The 27,316-nt window shown below is 41.0% G+C and overlaps 1 protein-coding gene across 3 annotated transcripts in view; it reads left to right on the forward strand.

Annotated features, from left to right (window-relative positions):
- The first annotated feature begins 3,342 nt into the window (after positions 1-3,342).
- Positions 3,343-27,316, forward strand: part of kst (spectrin beta chain, non-erythrocytic 5 kst) — a 320,373-nt gene continuing 296,399 nt past the window's right edge. For 2 of the 3 annotated variants that reach the window (XM_065227169.1, XM_065227171.1), the window contains exons 1-2: positions 3,353-3,494; positions 10,547-10,884. The gene's annotated coding sequence lies outside the window, so the exon portion shown is untranslated. Of the gene's footprint in view, positions 3,495-10,546; positions 10,885-27,316 lie in introns of all 3 variants that reach the window. The other variant, XM_065227170.1, reaches the window with a different exon arrangement.

Genomic DNA, 27,316 nt, shown 5'->3' on the forward strand with positions numbered 1-27,316 from the left:
CTGGACTGCGGCGAAACGTGTGCTCCGCTATCTGAAGGCTACGAGGTGCTATCAGTTACAGCTTGGTGGAGATCAACAGCAGAGCCTGACTGGCTTCTCGGATGCCGACTGGGCCGGTGATGTCAAAAGTCGTCGATCGACATCCGGTATACTGTTCAAGTACGGAGGTGGTTGCATAATGTGGGCCAGCCGTCGTCAATCATGCGTTAGCCTATCGTCGATGGAGGCTGAGTATGTGGCGCTAAGTGAAACTTGTCAGGAGGCACTATGGCTCAGGCAGCTCCTTCGTGACCTGGGTGAGTCTGAGAATCAACCAACGATCGTCATGGAGGATAATCAGGGATGTTTGGCATTCATGCGTTCTGAACGAGTAAGCAGAAGATCAAAACACATCGATACGAAGGAACGTTCCATACAGGAATTGTGTGTTTGTGGGGAAGTTCAACTGGAGTACTGCCCTACAGACAAGATGCAAGCCGATATTTTCACAAAGCCGTTGAGTACCATGAAGAACCGGGAGTTCTGTGAGCTGCTCGGACTCTACGAGGACTGTTCAAATGAAGAGATTTCACATTGAGGGGGAGTGTGGAAAGGTACAATGATCACCTCTTCGTAAGTACCTTGTGCTTTTGCCCAGCCCTACTGCGTATACCTTCTGTGCACATACACTTTGTTGTCGTCTGCGCGACGGTAAAGAGTGAACCTCATTAGTTAAAAGTTCGCTACCGCGTGTGACGTGTTCTTTATCTCGATAATAAGGTCCCGTTGTAATCGTTAGTTCTCGCGAGTAATTTTCTCCTCAAACGATCCGAAATCCTTTGATGGTGTTCCGCTGTGTTGACCTGTACTCCGCTGACACAGCCTCTACAGATGGATGTAGTCGTTCGGTCCTGTGAAACGAATATCAAGAGCAAATTTTCATTATGTCGTAAGTAACATTCGCACCGATCCGAGAAAAATAAAGTTATTCCTATTTCCAATTAAACACATATAATCTCATAGTGATAGCAATGTTTAACATATTTAGCCGGGTTTTTAATCATACAAAGGCAAATCGCTAGCTTTCATGCTAAAAAATACTGGTTTTTGAGTCAAAAGTTATTATACGTCGTTTGGTGGCCCCTATTGTTACTTAAGTCAAAGTGTATTTACCAGGTTATTCGGGAGAATTATCAATTACGTCTCCTTACGTGCAGCCCATTCATCATTTTAGGACCACCGAAATCATCTTAGCAACAAACAGTTCGATTTATTCACTTTAAAAATGAGAAAGCGAAACGACGAAAGTACACTTTTCACGGGATTCTCAGTGCTGTTACTTAAGGCAAACGGTATCTCCATAGAAATCGGTGACTTAAGTAACATCGAAAACTATTTTGATCGGAAGGTGATTACGTCAAAAAGCAATTCAACTGGTAAATAAATTTAAAAATGGGATGTGATCCTATATTCGGACAGTTTATAGTGTAATAGCAGGAGCATCGATTGACACTGATAGCTCGACTTTGTTTACCTTTGTTACATTCGACGTAATGAAAATTTGCTCTTGATATCATCCAAGAAAAAAGTCACGCCCGGAATACCATTCAACACCTGTTCCATGAACCTCTGACGGGCGCAGACGCAATGCTATGCATTAGACGTGTAGACCGGTACAAGCCTTGATGGGTACTTAGCGTTAATATCTCACGATCACCCTCCTCAACCTCCAGTTGCAGGTAGGCTGGAGTCAGATCGATTTTCGAAAACATTTCTCCACCAGCTACAGTGGTGAAGAGTTCTTCCACCGTCCGCAACGGGTGATCATCAATCTCCAGATTCGGATTAACCGTAACCTTGGAATCGCCGCAAAGTCTCACTCTATTGTTGACCTTCATTATCGGAACAACTGGTGTCGCCCAAGCACTGTGGTTCACCTTTTCCAGGGCTCCATTTTCGACCAAAGTATCGAGCTCCTCTTCAATAGCTTCTCTCATAGAAAATGGGACTGTCTATCTGTCAAATTTATACTATTTTACCGAAACTCGGGTCTGATTTGATAAATACGCCTGAAAAAAAAATGTGCTTGAACCATTTATACGGTTTCTCGTTGGTAACCGAAGAGGTTCGGTGGAAAATTAAACCGAGTTCGGTGTGATACAATTATACTGCTGATACCAAATTGAATAGGAATAAGTTCGTGTTTTAGGAATAATTAAATATTTGTATCGTAAATCATATCTCAGACCTCCTTCTCCCTCTCCCCATCCATAAAACTGCAAATCTCTACTAACCTCGAGACGACCGCGAATAATCGGTTCAATTCCTTTAACTCTAGATTTAAGACAATCTAGATAGAGCTGGAATTAGGGCGTAACAGCCTTTGTAAACAATGACTTCTTTCGTTGATTTCTCGGAATTCAAGGCACGCCTACACAAACCAACACAACCATCGGGTAGAGGAAGTGGTGATGTCGATTTGCCAGGGAGAGCCATGGCTTACGAGAAATCATCGAGAGAAGTCATTGTTTACAAAAGCTGTTACGCCCTAATTCCAGCTCTATCTACACATTAATTATGTGAAACCGCAAATGATAACTTGGCTCTGTAAAGTTTATTTGATTGAGCCTGTACAAATAAAGAAATACAAAAAATATAAAATTAATTAATCGTAAATCGAATAATGAAACAAAAGCGACACCACTAGCAATAACGTTAGAAGCGGAGCCGCAGCCAGAACAGCTGCGCGATGCAGCAAACACAACGAGGCACAATAAAACATAAACAAAACGCATGGCATGCGCGTTCTCTCACACTGAGCTAGTGTTGTTCAAGAGCTAGGCACTTAATACAAAGGTGACACAGAAAAAAAGTGGTGTTAGTTTGCTGACGAAAATGAACTATGAACATTTTGCATGGCAAATTTTGCTATTAGCAATGCTCCTCGAGTTTATTCGTGAATTTTACACCCACAGATCGATCACTTGCTTGATTAATTTGGCATTTTATGACCAGCATACACCTTCCGGTCATCGGTATTTTTTGTTTTGTTTTGACATTTCTTACTTAGGGAACATTTAGCTCTGTGTCACCTTTGTATTCAGCCTAGGTCCAAGAGTCGGTTTCAAGTTCACTCACACCATCGAATTGTGGAAGAAGGCGGTGAGAGAAGAGAGTGACAATCATTGCCGTCAGTCATTGAATAAAAAGCATCACTGATTGCGTTCGTTCGTTTGTGTGTTGGTTTTCTCGACGATCGTCGTCATCGTCATTAGCAGCCAACCCACAGAGGCCCACACTAGAGTGCCACCACACCACAGGACTGGAGGAAGCCTACCCTCGGTGAGCGAGGAGCGTTCGTTCGTTCGTCAGTCTTGAGCTCAACTTCAAACGTGTCGGTCATGGAAACCGCCACGCGCTAGAAACTTTTAGTAGGTCGCGGGACAAGTTTTACCAATGGTGTGTAAAAATTTCAATTTTAACAACTCGGTGCATAACGTGTTTTTGCTGACAATGTGAGTTTCAAACGATGGGTGGAATTGTTGTGCAAACGAACGGAAGAAATGCTTTTTCGGATGTGGAAGTGTTTCCGATTTTCGCTGGTTTTCGGGCTCAAATTAAAGGAAGAAATTTTGAGTTTCAGCCAATTTTTTTTTTATTGCAAAGATTGAAAAGCCAGCATCATCATCATTGAACGGTGAAGAAGAGTAGGAGAAGGAGCAGAAAAAAGAGTTGAAGAGTGGCTTCAACCAGCACAGCACAGCACTCACACTTCCACACAGAGCGGGGTGATCGAGAGGGAGAGGCTCTCGTTGATCAGCAAACTATGTACCGTGATCGTGAGGGAAAGGAGTGCTGTGGTTGCTGGTGAGCACAACAATCGCGTAAAAATTATTTTACTTGGATCAAAGTGTGCTGGTGGTGATCGTAGACCGTCGTGATCAACATCGCGCGGGGTTGAAGAAGAAGAAGAAGAAGAAACGAGGATCACCGAATCTCGGCGCGTTCTCTCTTGGAAAACAACTTTGAATTTTTTTTTGTCGCGAGTGTGTGAGTGGAAAGGAGTTTTCGTTTATACCGGGACTTGTGCAAGAGAGGGAGAGACAAATCAAAGAGAGAGAGAGAGAGAGAGCGCGGTAATGATCTTGGAATTTTGGACTTGCCATCATCCGTCCGTCGTTCCGTTCCGTCCAGTTTGTTCCGTCGTTCGTTTGCTTGCGTGCGTTTTGTGTGTTCAATAATTTCAGTGCGCGTTGATTGAAGTTCCTTTTCTTTTTTTTCCTGTTTCTCCTAAAAACTGGTCCTGTGTGTGCTTCTTGGTCTTCGGTTGCTCGATGGCGTTGCGCTGGTTTGGCCCGGCGTACAAAATTGAGTTGGTGAACCCGTTCAAGTGATGTTATTCGCGAACTTATCGGAGCATCATCAGCACTGGGTTATTTAAATAGATAAACACTTGGAAAAATGCTAGTGAATTGGATCCAAGAAGCTGATGCACATCAACCATGTCGAGAACGTTGTGTAATGGTACATTCAAGCAGGGGAAGAACGATTCTGTTACATTCTGGTCGTCGGAAGACTGTTCAGTTAATTATGCATTTAAAATCAATATCGAGTAATTTTATGATTCAAGAAAAAATAGCTGGTTTGATTGGCATAGAAAGCTCTCGATTAATAACTGTAGAAATGCATCTAGAACACCAAGTTCAGGGACGGCAAAACGATCGCTACAGAAGCCTAAAATGCCTAGAAGAACACCTTAGTCCAATGTCTGTGCTAGGGAAGATTTGCTTCTCTGCCTATTTGAAATCAATTATTTTCCGTCAAAAGATCATGGTTGTCAAAATTAACAACAATAATTGGAGAATTCCACCCTCTAACGGCACGCTTGGCAGGGATGATGCGGGAAAATTTTATCGTGGAATTTATCAAAGTGCGTCAATTGGCCTAGAGCACAAATCAGTGCCAACATTTCAAAGGGGCGTAATTGCATTTGTAAACAATGGCTTTAGCCGTCGATTTCTCGCAAATAAAAGCTCACTCATGAAAAATAATGACACCAACAGGTCGAGGAATGTTTCCTCTACCAGATAGCATTGCTATTTTGGAGAGGTAAGAATTCATTCGCAGAAATTGACGGCTAAAGTAATACAAAAACAATTACGCCCCTTTGAAATGTTGGCACTGAAATATCGGACACTGTTAGGACATCGAACATGCTTGCTGCACTGTATCGAACGTAGAGTTCCAGTTCAATTGTTGTTCGTTGTATGGGAGCTGATGTTTGCGCTCTTGAAGGTTTGAAATGAATCAAATCCATCCGAAATAAGGCTTGCATAGCTTTTTACCTTACACGCTATTTCAAAGCTACCAAAATTCGGATAGAATCCACCCAGATCGGTCAAAACTGAACCTACCCAAAAATGGGTAAACTATGTTGGGAGTGACAAGTTGACAAATGGACACTTTTGGGTAGGTTCAGTTTTTACCGATCTGGGTGGATTCTAACCAAATTTGGATAGTTTTGAAATAGCGTGTATGCATTAGACGTCCTAAATTATGAACCGACAGTTTACTTGTCTCGAATTAGGGGAACGTCTTGGGAGAACGTGCTGCAATTGGAAAATCCACGAACTCCTCATTTTATCTGTCAAACTTTCATAGCGAATCAAAACAAACATAGTGTAGTACTGGAATTTATACTAGAATGGGATACGTTAATCGATTTGCTTGGGACCAATAGGCTAGTCAAGTAGTGAGCCAATTTAAAATAGTTAGTTTCGAATTGATTTTTGCTATTAGCTCGTCAACCCAAACAACACCACCAAAAGGTGGGGCGAACTTTCCCCAACATTATGGTGGTGTTAGTTTGTGTGGGTGAGCTAAGATTTTCGATAAATAGACGTTTGAATCTTTGTTTACAAATGCAGATGCGGCCATTTGAAAATTCAATCTGCATTTATCACACCTAAAACTGTACCATCACAGATAATTAAGCATATCTGGCATCAATGGCAAGGGCTTCCTTTCTTTTTATTGTAACCAATGTTAATTCCGGAATTCTGCCGAAAATGTCTTGAACATTTTTTGAAACAAAGTGGATCATGAGTTGAAGTTCAACATTATTCCATAATACATAACTGCCGGGGTGAGTACCATGCTCTTCGCATTCATGAACACATTTGCATGAGATATTACATCAAATCTGCTAAATAGTTAAAAGAATTTCGAAGAGATATTGAAGGAATTTTCAAGACCTCCAGAAAAGTTTTGTGGTCCTAGTACATTGAGGACATTTTGAACAGATCCCGTGAAAATGTGAGAAGATCTTCTAAGTTCACGTAGAAATCAGGGCGTTAAAAATTAATCATAATATTAGATTAATGGTTAATCATAAGCATTTAGCACGATTTTAACCATCATAGCAAAGAGATAATTCTAGATAGGGCTGGAATTAGGGCGTAAACAATGACTTCTCTCGTTGGTTTCTACGAATTCATGGCACGCCTACCCAAACCAACATATCCATCGAGTAGGGAAAGTCTTCCCCTACTCTATGGTGATGTCAATTTGCCAGGAAGAGCCACGACTTTCGAGGAATCATCGAGATCAATGTTGGCAGAAAGTATTGTAAGAGAAAGACTTGGAAAATTTAGTCACTTATGGAGTGATCTGAATTTTTTACTAATTTCTTTTACTTGTAAGCATTCCATTATCAATATCGTTAGTTATCAGTTAAGACTAACGGGAAGTCTTTGAAAAATCTACCAAGTATGATCAATCATCATGTTCTTGCGATTTCATGTGATTTGATGTATCATGTGTTGGGTTTTGACAACTAACATGGAATAACCGGCTCAAATCTTTCATTTATTTGTAGACCATTTCAGTTACAATAAATGCTCGACATTTTTGTCTTATATATTATTTCCTTGCTAACCTCGAAAAGAAAGTTGTTTTAAGCATACTTATATTCATGGTTAAAGTGTATCTAGGTGGATCCAATGTGATGCTTTATATTAACAGTAATCACCAATGTGAATTCTTAGCTATTTTTAAATGTCGAGTAATGCGTTTTGACTCAATTAAGATTCTGACAACTTGCTCAGAACTTCCGCAAATAAGTTTGAGAGCGGCCAATGAGGTTTTGAACGCTCAATATGACCACCAATAACACTAGTATGTAAAATTGATACTCTTTGTTTTGCTGCCTTTGACCAAATGCATAGAATTTAATAGGTGTTTCTTAAATAATTTATTTAGGTTACTTAAATAATTTATTTATTTATAAATTTATTTAAATTAATTTAAAAATAATTATTTTTTTTTAATAGTATCGCTAAATTTAAATATGTACTCAGAATGTTTGCTACACGTACAATTTTATATAAAAACGGGTTTAAAATCACGGTCCATTCTCTAAAATCCAAGCTTTACTTTCAAAGGACGGAGCCGAAATCCAGCTTGGCAGAAAAGGCAAACCAAATTTCAATATAATAACACGTACCTTTGTGAATTCAATTGTGTGGGCTAAAACAATTCTACCATCACGTTGGATTCGTCAAGGTCCATTCTATAAAATCCAAGTCTTACTTTCAAAGGGTGGAGCCGAAATTCAACTTGGCTGAACAGGCAAACCAAATTTCCATGAAAATACGAAGGGGGCGGCACATCTAAATCTCAAGTTTAGATGCTCAAAAAATCTCACACTAGCGAATCAATCTTCGAAAAATCTTCTTTCATTTATCGCATCTACTTGCATCGCTCATCATCTTTTTGCAGGAAATCTTCAGAATTATATATTTTTATTAAACAATGTCTACTGGTTTAATCTTAATCTTATTAAGATTACACTAGTTTTCCATTCTTATGTGATCACATCCTGTTGCCTGATAGGTTTTGTTCAAGTCAAATTTGGACATCGACGTAACCTCACTTTCTACAACCTTGAACACGTAATTTAGAGCCATTCAGGGTATCAAAACACTGAGAGCATTATAGACCAAACTAAAGAGACGACATCTCATCCATTTGACAGGTCTTCTGCTCGATTGGAATAGTCCTATCTATGTGCGCGAGTATCCAGCATTTTACGAGCGCTTACGGCCGCCACAATCTGACTGAGTTTTTGGTAGGGAACATATGATTTGACGTTTGGGTTGTGTCGTTTGACGTGTAAACGTTCAAATTTGAACGTTTACACGTCAAACGACAGAAGCCAATCTTTAAATCTTATGTTCCCTACCAGAAACTCAGCCAGAATGTGGCGGCCATAAGCGATCGTAAAATACTGGATTGATGGTCCGAAAGTGAGGATAACAATAACAAGCCAACATGTTTGGCTGGAGCGAAAGTGAGGATAACAAACTTCGCACTTGAAAATGTGATTACGCAAGTGTGCGTATTATAAACGTCAGAAAGCTCAATAACTTTTCCTATGACTTTGACAGTTAATGGATTGTTCCAATTTTGACAAGTCGTCTCTTTATAAATTCAGGATCTTTGGACAAAACCAGGAGGCTGGCAATCCCATATCAATCCTATGCGTTTGACAGTAGGCAACATCACGGGCCTTATTTAAATACAGCCCGCCTGGTGGAAAGGGACGGAAGATCGTATTATAAGCAGAAAGACAAGAGCAGATGATAGCATCAAAAACACGTCCGCCAGTCAGGCCCCTGGACAAAACGTTTGTGACGATTGTCATAACAAAATATCTCTACAACATTATTAGATGGAAAAGGATAATTCAAGCTGAACAATGCACAAGGCCTAAGTAACATTGATCGATTATCTTCATCGATTTTCTCTTAAGCTGGGTTTAGACAGGGCAAGTCAATTGATCAACTCAGTTGAATTCAATTGGCTTGAAGAGTTGAGTCTGGTTCAACTTTTTTTCAATTCAAGTGAGTTGATCAAATCAGTTGAATGGCATGGTTTACACGTTCAATTCGCATTCAAGTCAGTTGAATTCAACTAACTTGATCAACTGACTTGCCCTGTCTAAACCCAGCTTTACGTTAATAGCTTGGGTACAGAACAGTTTCTTGTCGTGTTTGTCCTATTAGAAGCTAGATAATAGCTTCTTTCATCGATTTGTGGGCTGAAAATGGCTGGGAATGTCTTCGCATGACCGTGAGGATGCAAGGAGAAAGTCGACCAAGAGAATCTGTCATTGTTACTTAGGACCTAATGCACTGTTCAGCTTGAATTGTTTAAATGTTTGTTTGCAACACACTATTCACAACCGGTGGAAACTAACGATTTTAAATTGGCTCACTACTTGACTAGAATATCGGTCCCAAGTACATCGATTAACGTACCCCATTCTAGTCGAATTTCTAGTACTACACTATGTTTGTTATGATTCGCTATGAAAGTTTGACAGATAAAATTAGGGGATCGTGGATTTTCCTATGTTTCGAGGGGTGCATCGATTAGCTTGGGACCGAAGAGAGTACCAGAGCTGAGCCAAAAAGTTGAGCCCGTTTCTTAGGGATCTCCCTAATAAACAAATACCATAAACGAACTGTATCCCGGATGGGTAAACTATCCCACAAATTGTTTGGATGATACCCCGAACAATGATAATCGATTTAAGTGATTTCTTACGTGTAATGATCATTTGAAATTTTACCGACTTTTTCAGCTGTTCTAAAACTCGATAATATTATACTGACTTCGGTGATCTGAATTCAGTGTGTACTTTGTCAGACCTCCGCTTCGAATCTCAAGCTTGTCGCTTATCGCATTTTAGCGTATGTCGTGCTCTCAATTTAGTGTTCTAGATGCACTTCCACAGTTATTAATTGATATCTTTCGATGCCTGTACTATTTTTGCATTAGTATAATTGTGTGGCAAGTACAATCATACTCTATGCCCAGGGAAGTCGAGAAATTTTCCAACCGGAAAAAAATCCTAGATCGGACCGGGAATCGAACCCAGCCACCAAGCACCTTTGCCGACTGAGGCCCCACCACTTCATTCATATTGATGGGGCTCATTTTTAGTACGGACTTTCAGGAACCCTGACATCATCAGGAAAGCGATTTTCTGGTAACCTTCTTAGAATGCAATGCTTCATAAATCACACACTTAAAGTTTACTTGGTGAAACACTTCCGACAAATGCAATCCAAACAGCGAATGAAGCTCTCTATCGGAAAAGCGAACCTTTCCCCCTGCTACCGGATGTCGAGTGTATCAATTCAAAAACTGCTGAGTAACATCCACAATCAATTCGGAACTAACGATTTTAAATTGGCTCCTTACTTGCCCCCCTTGATCGTACAAGAATCGTGTTTTGATTCGGCTTATAAATTTGAAAGATAGTGGATTTTCCTACGTTTGGAGGGGTGCTTCAATTAGCTTGGGACCGAAGATCTGGTCCTTCCTGAGCCATACATTTATGCAAGATTCTTCGGGACCCCCTGGTCTTAGGGTTAGTCTAAATGGTAACATCAAAAAGTGCACACAGCTCCACGATGACAATACGTTGTTCGGCAAGGCCACAGGCCATATAACCCTTTCCCTGTTTGAGGTTATCCCTAATCGAATTGTTCAATTTCAGTGCAGTGATTTTTTCTCTCGTCAAAACAAGTGATTTTTAAAACGCCTATCAGTGGCATTGGTTTTGTTTTACTTCAATCCGAAATAAGCCGAGTGATTTGTTTCTGTGTCGAAAAAGTGATTGAAAAGATTGGATCAAAAGGAGTGTGCCGCCCATCGTTCTCGTCCCAGTGAGAGGAGATAAAAGGGCGAGCGAGTCGAGTATAAACAAGTGAAAAGTGAGAGGGAGGCGGCGTGAGAAGTTGGTGCCCGGTATTGGGATTGGATTTTCTCTTCGCTGGAATCGTCAGTTCTAATCAGTCACAACTCTGGATTACGGATTCGGCGACGATTTTAGAGGTTAGTCACTTTTATTTCGTATCATCATTATCGAGAGGGAGTGTTTTCTTGTGGGGCAAAATCTTTTGTTTTAGGATATTGCGACAGCTGGTGAAAGAACGAAATGCAAGCATAGGTTAGGAACTTTCTCGCGTGAAGGAAAATCAAGCTGAACATTGCATTAGGTCCTAAGTAACATTGATCGATTCTCTTCGTCGACTTTCTCTTTCGTTAATAACTTGAGCACATCACCGTTTCTTGTTGTGTTTGTCCTATTAGATGCTAGTTAAAAGCTTCTTTTATCGATCTGTGTGCTGAAAATACCTGTGAATGTCACCTGGTCGTTGCGATGCAAAGAGAAAGTCGACGAAGAGAATCTGTTAATGTTTCTTAGGACCTTATGCAATGTTCAGCGATGATCAATTCTCTTCGTCGATTTTCTCTTTTGTTAATAACTCACTAATTTACGTTTCTCGGTGCGTTTGCTGTTGCTTTTGATAGCCAATAGCAATGTTCGCTAACTGGGCGTTCGTTTACTGGGCTGTAGCCAATTGCATTTCAGGTCGGAAAAACGTCAGGCACATATGTATTATTGAACCCAGCTGAAACGGTAGAGAAATTCTCCAAATTCCTTCTATTTGCACCGTTTCTCCTCAACCTTGAACTTGCCCTCTCGATCGTTCGGTCTTCCCGGTCCCGATCGTGGTGCAACTTTCAAGGGCCCCCGTTCATCATCACCATCGAACCATGACGCCACCGCCGCCGCCGTCGTCGTCGCCGTTCGTAGGGCTCATCCAATCGTGATTTTTTTCCTAAAGACGACACACGACACCACTCTGCAGGCCGACGACGACGCCAATTCCGGATCAGAGAGTGTGACGTGACACTTTCGAGGAAGCCCTTTGCAGCAAGCGTCCCCGCCAAGGCCCGGGCACATGGAGGCAAAAAATAAGAGAAAACCTGATTTGGCATGTGTATTGAGATAGCCCTTGGTTGGTGGTGGTCGTAGTAGTAGTAGTAGTAGTAGTAGTAGTAGTCGGTCGGTTCGGTTGTGGAAGCTATCAAATTCGAAAAATCACCGGAGTGAATCGCTGCCTTCTCCATTCAAGCCGGAGTCTTTCCGTCCATCTGCGGACCGCGGTGCATTGGAGTAGTGGTGGCCGTTTGTTGATTGCAATGCAGTTTTGCTAGCGGGTAGATGATACCAAGGCACATACAACAAAGCCGAGAAGGGAAAACACAATTTCTATAGCCATGGTCACTCGTTTGCGTTGTTGTTTGGGTTGTGAATTGAGTTTCACTTCCTAGGAGAGGGAGCCACCACCCGGGTTTTGCTGTGTAGCTATTTTCGAGGCATGTTGATTGAATAACAACACAATGTTGGTTCAATTAAATGCTCGAGTTACGATGTAATTCGACTAGGTGATTTTTTATTTTCTGAGAACGTACCAAGAATTGGTGTGATTGATGATCGGCTGAAAGTGGAGTTTTCGGATTTGAAATGTATTTCTAGATTACTTATTCTGTTTGCTAATCTCGTTTTCAATGGTCGACCCGATTCGTCTACAGCGGACGTTTGAAGTCTTATGTCTTTTCCAAGGAAGTAGATGAATAGGCACCCTTGCTATCATCCCTCTCCCCCCTCCGATCGTTGATGCCCCCTTTTGAAACCATGGCTTTCGCGAAAAGCACGCTGAAAGAACCAAAGCTAAGCGAGATCAATTTAAATTTCGACTCCGATTCCTTGACTCCGACTTCGACACAACAGCCCCGTTATGAAGACGTCATTTCATTTGAACAGTTTTATGTTTTTGGCAGTGGTGTTTCCTTAACCTCAATCTACCTGTGTATCAACTCTCAAAACATAAACAATTATCAAAATATGGCTTGCAATGGATAGATATCAAGTAAACTAGAAGATTAAGTGTATTTTTCAACCGATTAGAGTATGAATATGGCATTAAATCTGGTTTTGAAAGTTGGTGCATAGGTAAAAAGTGAGGTTACGGGACGAAACTGGTTTTTGGGGCTTGACAGATCGTCGCTTGCAATGATTTGATGTGATGTAAGGGACTCATTGGCCTACCGGTGATCGTTTTTGCTTATCAAGAAAGATCCAGAATCTTATTTTTTTCCGAAAAGGGGCTGAAGTATAGTTTATTCCCATATTGTCATCGAAATTCTTGGAATTTTCCCAGTGACTTCAAATTCCTGGCTGTTTCCCGGTGTCCCGGTTAACTGGACAAGGTGTCTTTCATAACATTTGTCGAGGAAGGAAACTTTATTAGTGTCCTGATCGACGTCACTCCGGTTTGCGGTACATGAATTGTTTTCCGAAATTCCGGGCCATGGGGTTTCGAGATCTCAAATTTGAAACATTGCACATTCCCGTGTATCAAGGGACAGAGAATAAGCTTTCAATTAGAGGGAAATTTTTTAATAAATTATTTAATACACAAAGTTTTCAAAAATTTTAGACTTTCAAGATGCTAGCATTCAAACATGGTTGGAGGTTGCATGCTTTAATTAATCAAGGGTTGTACATTTGGATACTTTAAAGATTGGAAATACTTATAAATATTCCGAATATTGAGAATAAAAAAACTACAAGAGACAGCCCTATGGGTGACGTAGGACTACGTGGTCTTATACAATAAATCTTATTTGTTAACTGCAGCAGGAGCGTGTGTTTTGTGTAGGGATAGGAATTTGATCGGGGTTCTCTCTGTTTATACTCTTTAGTATGACGCGCTTGAAATCGATGGCCCACAACGACTTACGAAAAGCTACTGATTCCGATCAATAGCGGTGTGGCTTCTTCCTCCTTCTATGGATGCTCATGTGAGCTGCAGCTTACTGCTTGCAGGTAGCCTTTCGTTGTGACTGGAGAACACCAACACTCACCATGCGGTGATTGAATAAACACCGTTTGGTGAGACCGGATGGAGTTCAACTTTGAAATCTGTGCTAGGGAAATCGCTTTTCGCAGGCAATCGGTGATAATTTTAATTTGCATAGCAACAGTTTCACATTCGTGCCATTTTCAATAGTGAAATTTTGAAAAATGATAAAGTCTTAATTTTAACAGGATCGTTGACAAAATTCTTATCGATTGGCGTATTAAAAATTAAAATACATCATCTGGATCAAAAAAAGACCACTTTCATGCCGCGACCGACTTTGGTTGTTGAAATTGCACCCCCAATGTTGCCTTAAGGGATATGATATGGTAGATTTAAACATATCTAGATAGAGCTGGAATTAGGCGTAACAGCCTTTGTAAACAATGACTTCTCTGGATGATTTTTAGGAATTCAAGGCGCGCCCACGCAAACCAACATTACCGTCGGGTAGGGGAAATCTTACCCTACCTGATGGTGATGTTGATTTTGCGTGGGCGAGCTTTGACTTTCAAGACATCATTGAAGTCATTGTCAGAAGTCATTGTTTACAAAAGCAGTTACGCCCTAATTCCAGCTCTATCTTGATATGGGAACTGACATCCGATTGATTACCTTGACAAATGTCCAAAAAAATACTCTTTTACAAATTTATGGTGGTCCTGAAAAGCACCGTTTTGCCGTGATGGTTGAGTAATGCTGAGCTATTAGGGTGCTTAACACATATGAGGCTGGTGAGCTGTATGTTGTTTGGAATGAGGGAGACTTGCAGGCAGCCTTTCGTTGTGTGCTGAAGAACAATGTTCTACGCCACGCGCCGAAAGCACTGCCGCCACCGACAAACCGACATGACACTTAATTCTGACTTATGCCCGAAAATCGTAAACGGCCGATTTAAATCTGCAGTGATCCGAACTGTCAAAACCATAGGATTTTTTGATCTAGATAAAAATAATTTGTCTAGAATAGATCAGACACGAACCAATTCATAACTTTTGCATGCGAGTTCATGGCTTAGCTAAATATTTTCCGCGAACATGGGGCCTGATGTCAGTAGATGTGCTTTGGTCAGAAATTTTATTGTTTTTGCTATGGTCACTCATGTCGGTTTGTCGGTGCTGCCGCTGCAGATGCCGACGACCGGACACCACCACACACGGTGATTGGACTGAATCCGATCAGCGGTTGAGGGCAGCCATGATAGCTAGCTGCTTGCGGGGGCCTTTCGTTGTGTACTGGGGAACACCACCACTCACCACGCGGTGATTGAATAAACACCGTTGAGTGAGACCGGATGTGTTAGGGAAATCGCTTTTCGCAGGCAAACGGTGATAATTTTAATTATTATAGCAACAATTGCACATTCATGCAATTTTCAATAGTGACATTTTGAAAAACGATAAAGTGTTTAATTTAACAGATGCGTAGAAATATTTCTGATCCATTGGTGATAAAATTATTGAAATTGGTCCAGGGGCAGCTGGGTTATTAACGTTCAATATCTTTCATGATTTTGTTACATGTTCCATTTTCGGTTTTCACAAAGTGTATCCCCATATAGAAATCACAGACGTAGTCCTACGTCAAAAATACTTCCTTCTTCTAACCTGAACTAATCAATTGGGAAATTGGCTTCATTTTCAATGTTGGTTTGTCGACGTCGTACACGATCTATAACTAATCATCATAAGAAATTTACATCACTTTTCGAACTGTGCACGATCGACCGATCTTGCACTTTCGTTTTCGATTTTCTAATGATATGGGCTACTGGAGCTCAGCACTCGAAACGCAGTTGTGAGGCCATCAAGCACGGATTATAAACCGCTGACGCCACGATTTTGATCACGTTAGCCCCATTTCGATCTTGTATATGTGCACTGCTGCACAGCACTGCTAATTTGTGGATTTCATATGAGGATCATTACAGAACTTAAAAGTTGAAATTTGATTGCATAGATGAGCAATAAATAGTTTCCAAGAAAATCGTGCTGAATAATGCTGAATCTTTCTTTTTTCCAGTTGAGGCCTTTTTGAAATGTAATGCGTGTATTTTAAACATGCTAACCAGCTGCTAAGATACCACTTTAAGCAGCTTCACTACTAAATAATAATCGAAAATGCTTTTACCAACCATACGCAGGGTGTCAACTACCTGGAAAATCAGGGAATTTCATTCAAATTCAGGGAAATACTTCTTAATCACAGAAGTATGACAAACTTTGCTAGTTTCAAACAACTTGATTACTCGGTGTAGTTTGAAGATGGTTGTTCATTTTAAATTTTAAATAGAGTTGCGAATATGTGGTTATTCAATGCTTGATGTTGCATGTTTGAAAGTTGAGCAGGAATTACTCAAATAAAAGGGTATTTTGATGATTTTGCGCCTAATATAAACTCAGCTGGGTGTTGCCACATTCCTTATTTGAACCGAGATCCTGAGTGTTGATAAAAATTCATTTCCCAAGACACTAGACATTGTTAGTTGTTGCAAAATTTAACCTCCAAATTGGTATGTGTTGGTCTCTTAGTAGATGTCACATCTAATTGCATCTGATTTAGATCCTTCGGGCGCATTGGAGCGCTTTTGAGTAAAGAGCTAAGGGAAGAGGATGATTTTTTTTCTGAATACTTGTAGTTCCTGGTCCTTATTGTGTTCCTAACAGCTTGATTATCTCAGAGAATAAATTAAATGAAAATTTAGAATAAAGTTCTTGCTTGGGTGGATTTTTGTCTTTGATGCTTGAAGTAGCACTTTTATGATTGAAATATGATTCAAAGAAACGTATACAAGCATTGCCTCGACAGCATGGAGTGGCTTTATTGAGTATTCTAGGTCTTCATTGTAAATCTGATTAGCTCGGAAAATTAGCTTCTCAGTTTTTTACGATTTCCCACCATAGGAATCTGGCCGCAAATTAGCGTTTGGTTAAGCGTATTAACCGGAATAATATTCTTGCCGAGCTGGGTTTCAAATTGTGCGCAAGGGATTAAAGACAAGTGTTTCATATGTAAGATGTAGGAGAACTGGTTGAATTTCTGCCCCCAGTGGTGTATTCAGCAACAGTCAGAAAAGAACTTCTAAGCCGGGTTGAAATATTTCACGAAGTTCAACAAGGTAAAAGTTCGCGAGTCATAGTGAGTTTTGGCGAATATTTTCAACACTGCTTCTAATGGTGAGAAAATCGCCATGCCAAGGATCTCTTCTCATATCATGGAGTAAATCGAGCAAACTTGTTGAAAAGTTTAAGCGATTAAGCAAGACTTGTTTGTAGATTGATATCGAGAAGGTTGCAGTTTCCTTCGCTATTAATCATTAATTGAACTGATGAGATCGTGTTGACAAAACCATGCAGACACTACAACTGGAATTTGTTTGAAAATTACTGGAAAATCAAGGAATTTGGATTTCTTCATTGAGTCGACACCCTGATACGATTAAATTCTCATTTAACCCCAAACGCTTGTCCGTTTTACCTCCTAAATTTTTAACAAGAAAACATTTTTGGTGTTAATTTAAAAATGTAGAATATTAAATTTTTATGTTACTGAACATAAGTTATTAACCTAACTCACTAGCTACTTAGAATACGCTTATTTTCACCATAAACAAAACAACATCAATCTCCTTAGGGTGCCCATTTTATCCCCCCTTCTTATCTTACTATCACAACTGATCTGTGTGTGTGTGTGTGTCTGTGATTGTGCTCGTACCGGAGGAGATAGTGCGGGTAAGGGGTACGACGAAAAACTTACGACGATCGATGAAGAGTGGCCAAACTGGTTCCCGGTGGTGTCGTGGAACCGAGCGCCCCAAAGTTGTCGTGGTTGTTGGTAAATATCCAACCAACACAAGCGGCGCGGTTTGGGAACGCGGCAGATTCTGGTTTTTGTTATTAAACTTGATTCGGCTAAGTGATCGAGTGCCAACAAAATCCGCAATTACCCTACGACGACGAGTCGACGAGATGCGCGCACTACTCGTCATCCGTAGCCAGCCGGGGAGGCCGTAGTAGGTGGATAATCGTTGGTGCGTTTAGCAGGTTAAGTGCTTTTGCTGATTCTCAGTCGGGTATGCGATCATCCACACGGGACAGCTGACTCGCCTATAGTTTATTTGTTTGCGAATTCGTCTTCCCCCTCAAGATTATTTTCTCCACATCATCATCATCATCATCTAGAGATGATGCTTGCGCTGGAGGATTTGATAGAAGCCAGTAAATGATAGTAATAGATGCCAGGAGTGATGGGAAATTTATTCATTAACGGAACAGTTGAAGAATGCAACTGAACTCAAAGGTTGTTTCTCAACATTGACGTCTTTTGTTGGGTTGATGGTGGACGATGTTTGGCAAAAACATATGGTTTCGCTTGTAGAATATTGTTGAAGAAAGTACAAAAATTGTAGGAAATCTTGGAAAAAAGTTACTCTAAAAATTATGATTTCAAGGGACTTTTCACAAACAACGGTACGGCTAAGAATTTGGAGGGTTCAGCTAAGTTGCTTGAAATATCATTTGCTACAACTTTTTCTAAGTAACTAAGTGTCTATCTAAATCAGACAAAAACGAACACTGTTTTATCTCACTTTCACATATGTAGAATCTTCTTCAAACAAACTGTACCTATGAAATCATTTGTTGAGATGCTATTCAAAGATTACTCAAAAAATATAAAATTTTCTTACTGAGGATATTCCGGATTTCATGTGAAATAAAAAAATAATTGTGTAGAATTTCAAGAGATTCCTGAAATGTTTTCAAAGTGTATTTTATGATTCTGGCAATTCTGAGCCGAACTCCTGCGTACCTCAAAGGAAAAAAAAAATGAATGGCATCTGAGGATAATTCCAAGACATTTGTGGGGACAAATGAATCCCTTGGAAATTTTAGGAGAATACTTAGGGGGTGAGGTATGCTAAACGGAGCATTACAATTAAATCTGAGAATAACTCCAGGAGAACTTCAAAGGTATTCGGAAAAGATTTCCAGGACTGCCAAAGATATTTTGAGAAGGAATCAAAGGAATTTTTTGAGGAGAACTGCAAATGATTTCTCAAGAATAAATAGGTCAACGCAGATAAACATCCAAAAAAAAAGTCAGGAAGCAGAATATTTTCGTAGAATTTCGCTTTGTAACGTAGCATACATAATTTACGCTAAATGGAAGATTCACAGAAGAACCAGGATTTCATCAAGCTACATTTACTAGAAGTAGATCAACAGATGACTACATATTTGTAGTTGGGCGGGTCACTTTAAAGATCCTTATACAATAAAATCACTTTACGTTGCTTATGTGAGGTCAATTTTAGAATATTGTAGCGTTGTTTGGTCACCCTATATGAAAAAAGCATGAAGAACGAATAGAGTCAATCCAAAGGCAATTTTTATTACATGCACTACGTAAGCTAGGTTGGCCGGCTTTTCCTCTCCCGTCATATGAAGCACGATGCTTGCTGATCAGCATTCTAACATTGAAAGAACGTCGGAATTACGCAAAGATTTCTTTATTAAACGAAGCGCTGTGGATTATGAGATGCTCGATGACCCTGGAGGGATCGATTTTGCTTACTGAGCAGAAAATCGCGGCTTTAACTCCAAGCTCTTCCACAGCACAATAAATCGCCACCATCATTTGTATATTTGATTTTGAACATTAACCTCGGAAACTATTTGCATATCAAGCGAAAGCGTAGTCCTGTATTGTCGCGAACCGTTATGGTTCTGAGATGCTCGATGACCCTGGAGGGATCGTTTTTGCTTACTGAGTAGAAAATCATGGGTTTAATCCCAAGCTCTCCGTCATGACTCTTAAAATTCATGATCATTAAACAAAATGAATATGTTCTTTCGATAGCCGGCTATCGAGAGATTAAAGAAACAAAACATACTTTTGGTTGCATCGCAAACTTGAGGTGAATCCTAACCGAATACCCTACCCAACCCTCCAACTCCGTAGCACTTATGAGGGTGCCGCTAAGTCGGTGGCCTCTCGTTAAGTAAGTACTACATCAACATTTCCTTCCCTATCCCTAGTTATGGTAAAGATGGGCGTGGCCGGGAATAGCGACAGTCATGCTTTTGTTACTGTTGTTTAGATTGGAACCAATGTTTACTCCCCAGCATTATTCCTGAAAGTAGTCTAACTGAGAATTTCAGAAGAGATGTGAGTGTCGCTAGTATGCAATCTACGAAGTATATCATAACAACTCAAGAAACGTTCAATGTGAGTACAATTGCAAGGGAAGGAGTGAATTTCAAGGGGAATTCTGAAATTAATTCAATGAAAGTTCTGAGCATTATTCCAAAAGGTTTCTTACTGAGAAGAATCTCAAGGTAATTCCGCAGAACTCGGAGAATAGTTTCAACGCTTTGAGGAATATTTCAAAATAATTTAGAGTCGTATTCTAAAGGTATTCCGGGGATATTTTGAGAGAATTCAAAGAATTTGTGGAATGTCGGGAATAATTCAATGGGAATACAAATTGTACGCTGAGGAGAACTCCAAGTGAATTTTCAGGAAAAATCTCCCGAACTATTCTGAGGCCTTCAGAAATACTTGAATGTTTTCAAAATTGCCCTGAAGTAAACTGTAATTTCTTTTGTAGTTTGAGAAACCAGCCTCTTCAAAAAATTTAAATTTGTGCACCGATTTTCAAAACCAGATTTAATGCCCTATTCATACTCGAATCGGTTGAAAAATACACTTAATCTTCTAGTTTACTCGATATCTATCCGTTGCAAGCAATATTTTGATAATTGTTTATGTTTTGAGCGTTAGTGCACAGGTAGATTGAGGTTAACGAAACGCCACTGTCTATAACAGTTTATACAACCTTGGTATGACTGGTTTTGGTGGTAAAGCAGTTTACTCAACATAATTCAATAAATTTGGGTTACTTGGGAAAGTTTTTAATTTTTCTAATTAACCGTCATGGATCTTCTCTGAACGGCTGTTAGATGACAATGTGACGTAAATTTTTCAGAAAACAGAAACTTCTGTTTAACCGTCCAACGATTCCGAAAATTAACAAAATTATTTCTGGCCCTGTTTAATATGATCCAAACAAAGCTAAGAATATGATCGTCGATGTTTAAAAAAGCTTTCAATTTTTCATCACTTACATATGGGTCATTCCAGGTCAAGTGGGTACAGAATTTAAAAAAAGTTGTGGTCGATGTCACCGATTTGAGCCAAACTTGACCAAAACGGTTGTTTTGGCATTCTGAACAAACGCCTTTTTTGATTTAGTCTTAAGTGCCTAGATCCTTCTGGGTTACTACCCTGGATTATCGAGTTTTTAAAAATTTCATCTTTCAGAAGAGATTACTCCTCAACCAAATAAGCTATTCTTAATCTTAGAACGTCAATTTGAAGGTTTTTCAATGTAAATTCTTATAGGTGTGTTGGTGCTTAGAAGACAAAATTCGCCTGGGACATAAGAAGAGGTATATTTTCAACGTTGGGAGCACTACAAACAAATATTTCATCTAACTCAAATAAGGGTATTATTCAAGTAGCAGCTGTCATCCACATCTGAAATTTTATATACCTGCTAATCTACCTGATTGCATCGTACTTCTAAAGCACAACGTTTTGGCTGTATCCCATAGGAACGTATTTTTCGCTTTTAGGACCACACTTACTCACTCATCTGGTCATATCTCAAAAACTATTTGTCCAAATCATTTGCCCTTGGAAACACATCTAGTAGAAGAGTTTTCCAAAGAGTGGTGAAAATTTGAACCCCATGGTGAAAATAGGTCATTTTTTGACAATTTGGATACCTGCCGGTAATCAGTCTGTTTACTGTAGTTACTATAACAAAAGCAAAATGTGGTACACCTATAAAAATCTACATTAAAATACCGTCAAATTGACGTTCTAAGATCACGAATAGCTTTTTTGGTTGTGGAGTAATCTCTTCTGAAAGACGAAATTTTTAAAAATCTCGAAAATCCAGGGTTGTAGTCGAGAGGGGTCTAGGCCGTTCAGAGCAAAATAAAAAAGGCGTTTGTTCAGAATGCCAAAATAAGCACATTTTCCATGGCCCATACAAATTTTAATTTTTTTTTGTATGGACGTCTACGGCTCTGAAACTTTCCAGGGCTCCCCGTTCTTCTAATGTCTGAATTCCAGCCAGGAGGTGGATCTCAGAATTTCTAGTCCGCGGGGGACTGTTTAGGATCATGCTAAGGATCTTGTTCTGGATCCATATTGGCATCCCGTATTCTATTACGGGAAGTATGATTTGTTTGTAGACAGCAAGCTTATTTTTCAGGGATAGAGTAGACCTCCTGTTGATGAGTGGATACAGTGATCTTATCAAGATGTTACACTTGGTTTTCGTTTTATCAACGTGCTCCCTGTAAATCAGCTTGCTGTCTAGTCTTAAGCCGAGGTAGACTACCTCTTTCGACCATTCCACCACTGTGCCGTTCAGGCAGATCTTATTATTCACCGACGGAACAAGTCTGGGAGAGTTAAAGTGTAGAAAGATGATGACCTGGGTCTTTGCCGCGTTGATACGGAAATATTCAGACAGGACGTCCAGGCCTCTCTGAAGTTTGGCAGTCAGAGCTCCGATAACCCTACCCTTGTAGACGATGGATGTGTCATCTGCGAACAGGGACAACGATCCACCATCAGGGAGAGCCGGCATATCGCAGGTGAACAGGTTGAATAGGATGGGGCCAAGGATGCTTCCTTGTGGAACCCCGGCACAGATGTTGAACGCATCCGATGTGATGCCATTCAGAGAGACTCGGAACGTCCTGTCCGATAGATAGTTGTTTATTATCTTCACTAGGAAGATTGGAAGACCGTACTGCTGCAATTTGAACACCAGGTCATCATGCCAGGCTGTTGGAAAAGTTCGCGATATTTCATGAAGTTCACCAAGGGAAAAGTTCGTGAGTCATAATGAGTTTTCGCGAACTTTTCCATCACTGGGCCCCAGACATTGTCGAACGCTTTTTCAACGTCCAACAACGCCATGGCAGATGTTTTCGAAACAGACTTGTTCCGTCTGAGAATGTTTGTCACTCGAGTCTGCTGGTGGACGGTCGAACGACCTTTCCGAAAACCAAACTGTTCCTCGAATAACAAGTTGTTTCCTTCGGCAGATGTTAGGAGCCGGTGGTAGACTGCTCTTTCAAACAGCTTTGATAACCCTGAGAGAAGGCTGATTGGTCGATAACTTGAAGGAGAGGACGGATCCTTCCCAGGTTTCCGGATGGGTATGACTTTAGCTGACTTCCAACACGAGGGGAAGTAGCCAAGTCGGAGGCACTGATTAAAAATCAGTGCCAGATGGTTGTAGAATCTGGAACTCAAGTGTTTGAGTTCCAGATTCAGGATGTTGTCGAAACCTGGGGCCTTCATGTTTTTAGATGATTTGATAAAAGCCAACAGTTCGTCAGCCGTAATCTCGGATTCCTCTGGCAACATGTAAGGAATCTGATGACGATTGGTTGCATTTTCAGCAACCTCAGATTCATGAGGGCTGACGATGTTTTGTCCGAGATTATGGGAGCTGACGAAGTGTTCTCTTCAGGAGTTATCAGATGAACCACTGGGTCGCCGGGACGATCCAGTGGGGTCAGTGGTGGAATGGGTCTTCGCTTATTTTTAAGGATTTTCGTTAGTTTCCAGAATGGCTTTGCACAATCTGGGAGAGAGCGAATCTTGTTAGCAAAATATTGATTTCTGAGGGCCACCATCCTGGCTTGGATGGTTTTTGTAAGACGATTGCAATGGGTCTTCAAGACACGTAAACCAGAACGCTGGTATTGCCTTCGGATGGAGTTACGGAGTCTGATGAGATCTTTGGTAATTCTATCAAGGTTCAGAGTATTGCTCTCCTGTCTGGATACTGGTCGGGATATCGCCTCCTCGATGGAACGCAGCCACCGGTCAACGTCTTCGAGCGTCTCCGGAAGGACACCGTAGTCGACACAGTGTTGGAACCAATGGCGTCACGTGAGAAAATTGAATAGTTGTGCACCTATTTTATTTATATTTTGTCTGTAACAGTAGAAGCCCATTTTGATGCATAATAAAAAAATGGGATACAAATCTTTCGACTGGGGTACCTGCATAAAAAATAAACGAAATGATGATGGGAAACAGTTCTGCTACCAGGTTTGCTTACTCTTGCATAGAAACATTGATTTTCTTTTTAAGTCTCATGTTTATGATATTTGTCATCGTTACTCACCGTTCCTGAGCAGTAGCGTAGAGTTGACGCCAATTGCGATTTCCTCGAAATGCTCCACTTCCCGCGCAATTTCCTCGAGCATGACACAACCAACAATTTTTTTTTTAATAATTCGTTTATTTTTCCAGGCTCATTTGCTGTAGCTTTGCGGAGCCGATATTCATTGTTTAGATAACAAAATTACTTAAAACTAACGTTAGTAAAGCGGGGGCCGATTACTCGCGGCTATCTCGAGGTTAGGGGTAACAAATTGTAACAAATGGATGGCAGGGTAGGGATTGTGAACACAAGGTTTGGAGAGCAATGTGCTCTTGATCTCGAACTAGGCGACACTCTGATGAAAAAGACAAACATGGGGGTACACCGATGGGTAGCTAACAACTTGGGAGAACACAAGATGACACTAACTTCTAAATCCTCAAATCTATCCGCTTTAAAAACACATAAATTAAATTCAAATAGTCAAGGTCTCGGCTCGCCAAGACATCTCTAACGGGTATCGCGGGTTGTTTTCCTCGGGCCCTGAGGGATGTGGATAACTCAGATCTGGCAACACGGTGTAGGGTACATGACCAAACAACATGCTCGATATCGTGATAACCACTGCCACACGCACATAAATTGCTTCCTGAGAGCCCAATTCGATAGAAGTGCGAGTCTAACGAACAGTGATTGGACATTAGCCTTGACATTACGCGTATAAAGTCGCCGCTCATGTCCAATCCCTTGAACCATGGTTTGTTCGACACCTGTGGGAGAATAGAATCTAACCATCTTCCCAAATCCCAAACCATTATTCCATTTTTGTTGCCAACTGATGAGGACTTGCTGACGGGCAATGGAGAAAAATTCGTTGAAGGCGATTTGTCGCTCAAAAATATCGCCTAGCATAGCGCCCACCTTAGCCAACGAGTCCGTTTTCTCATTACCCGGAATTGAGCAATGAGATTGGACCCAAGCTAAGGTGATAGTATATGAGCAGTCAGTTTAGATCGTATTTCAGGCAGGAAATACGAGGAGTGCTTCATCGGCCTCAATTGAACGAATAGCCTCCAATGAGCTAAGACTATCCGTAACAATGAAATAATGGTCAGAAGGTAGTGAGGCAATTCGCTCTACTCTACCGTCAAAACCATCAATCAAATCACGTAAATTTTAGGTGAAAATATGATACGCTTCATTCAATTAACAGGAGATAAGTCTACCATAGAATCACGTAGTTCTTACGCGAAGAAAATGATGGACGAAAGCTACCCAAATTTTGACGTGAATTTTCTTTTTGAGTATAGGAAGCTCCTGATGTTTTAATAATTCGCTGCAGTTATCGAAACTTTTTTTGAAATTCAAAAAAAAACCTCTAACGTTTTTGCAGTTCTCGTGATGTTTGTTGTACTGCCATGAATTTAATGAATCTGTCCTAACAATGTCTAAGCTTCCGTGAAGTTCACTGAAGTTCTGTGGTAATCTGGGAATTGCCCTTAAAATTTGCGCATATCTCAAAATTTCACGCAAATTTTCTGAAATCCATGGAACTTTTCTGAACTTCCAGTATTTTTAGAGCTTTCGAAACTTCTTCGAAATGTTCCCAAATTGTTCTAATGTTCATGAAACATTCGTGGAATTCTCGGATCTTCCCTAAATTCAGTTCAAGCTTGCAGGTCCTCCTCGCGCATCGTTCACGTCTCGTGCCCGTCTTATCAGCGTCTTGTACATGGTACATTTAGTACGGGGTACAAGTTTACCCGACCCCAGGGTCTTGTGGCGTCCGTAGTAAGCACTGCAGTTGTTATCCGACGTCACCAATGATCCGAGGTACACAAATTCATCCACCACCTCGAACTCATCTCCGTCGATTGTCACGCTTCTACCTATGCGAGCCCTATCGCACTCGGTTCCTCCAGTTAACAGATACTTTGTCTTCGACGTATTCACCTTTAATCCAACCTTCTCTGCTTCACGTTTCAGCCTGGTGTATTGATCCGCCACGGCCTGAAACGTTCTTCCGACATTGTTCACGTCGTCAACGAAGCAGATGAACTGGTTGAACTTATTGAAGATCGTGCCCCGCATGTTAAAGCCCGCACGTTTCATAACACCTTCTAGCGCAATGTTGAACAGGAGGCAGGAAAGACCATCGCCTTGTCGAAGTCCTTTGCAAGTTTCAAACGGGTCCGATAACGCACCCGATATATTGGTCAGCTTCCCGGGAACACCGTTCTCGTCCATAATCTTCCATAGCTCGTCACGGTCAATAGTATCATAAGCGGTCTTGAAATCGATGAATAGGTGGTGCGTAGTGATTTGATATTCACGACAGTTTTGGGGGATCTGCCGCAACGTACAGATTTGGTCCGTTGTCGATCGCCCGTCCACAAAATCGGTTTGATAACTTCCCACAAATCTGCTTGCCATTCCGAAGCCATTCTTCCTCTGCCGCCATTCAGATGTTCATCGTAGTGCTGCTTCCACCTTTCAATCACCTCACGTTCGTCCGTCAAGATACCCCCTTCCTTATCCCGACACATTTCGGCTCGTGGCACAAAGCCTTTGCGGGATGCGTTGAGTTTCTCATAGAACTTGCGCGGTTCGTGAGAATGATACAGCTGCTGCATTTCTTCGCACTCCAGCTCTTCCAGGCGGCGCTTCTTACCCCGGAAAAGATGGTTTTGATGTCTTCGCTTGTATCGCTCCACATCGTCCAAAACCGTCTGACACTCCTCGTCGAACCAATCATTCCGTCGATTCCGCTCCACAAATCCAATGGCACCTTCAGCAGCGCCGTCAATGGCTGCTTTTACGTTGTTCCAGCAGTCCTCAAGAGGGGCTTCGGTGCGCTCTCCTTCATCCGGCAACGCTGCGTCGAGGCATTGCGCGTAATCAGTTGCGACTTCGGGCAGCCTCAGTCGCTCCAGATTGTACGGTGGCGGGCGTCGGTACCGAATGTTGTTGGCAACGGAAAGTTTTTGGCGCACTTTAACCACGATTTGCGATACTGTCTGCTGCGGTGATCTCTAGGTGTACCGATATGGGAGGCTATGCTGGAAGTAGGTACTACGTATGGCCATGTTCTTAGAGGCGGCGAAATCGATGAGTCGTTCGTTAGCTGGTGAGCGCTTAACCGGTCTGAATTCCTCCTCCTGGCCGACCTGAGCGTTAAGATATCCGATAACGATTTTGACGTCATGGCTTGGGCTGCTGCCGTATGTTGATGTTATTAAAACTGTCAAAGAGATTTATGAACTTTCTTAAAGTTCTGTTACAGTAGGCTGCTCTCTCAGTATTTTTATAAGTACAAGCAAATTTTACTGAAGTTAATTGAATTGCCTTTAAT

Source organism: Ochlerotatus camptorhynchus, unplaced genomic scaffold, assembly GCF_037179485.1.
Source record: "Ochlerotatus camptorhynchus isolate MF236.1 unplaced genomic scaffold, CSIRO-AGI_Acam_v1.1 ptg000267l, whole genome shotgun sequence".
Classification (NCBI taxonomy): domain Eukaryota; kingdom Metazoa; phylum Arthropoda; class Insecta; order Diptera; family Culicidae; genus Ochlerotatus; species Ochlerotatus camptorhynchus.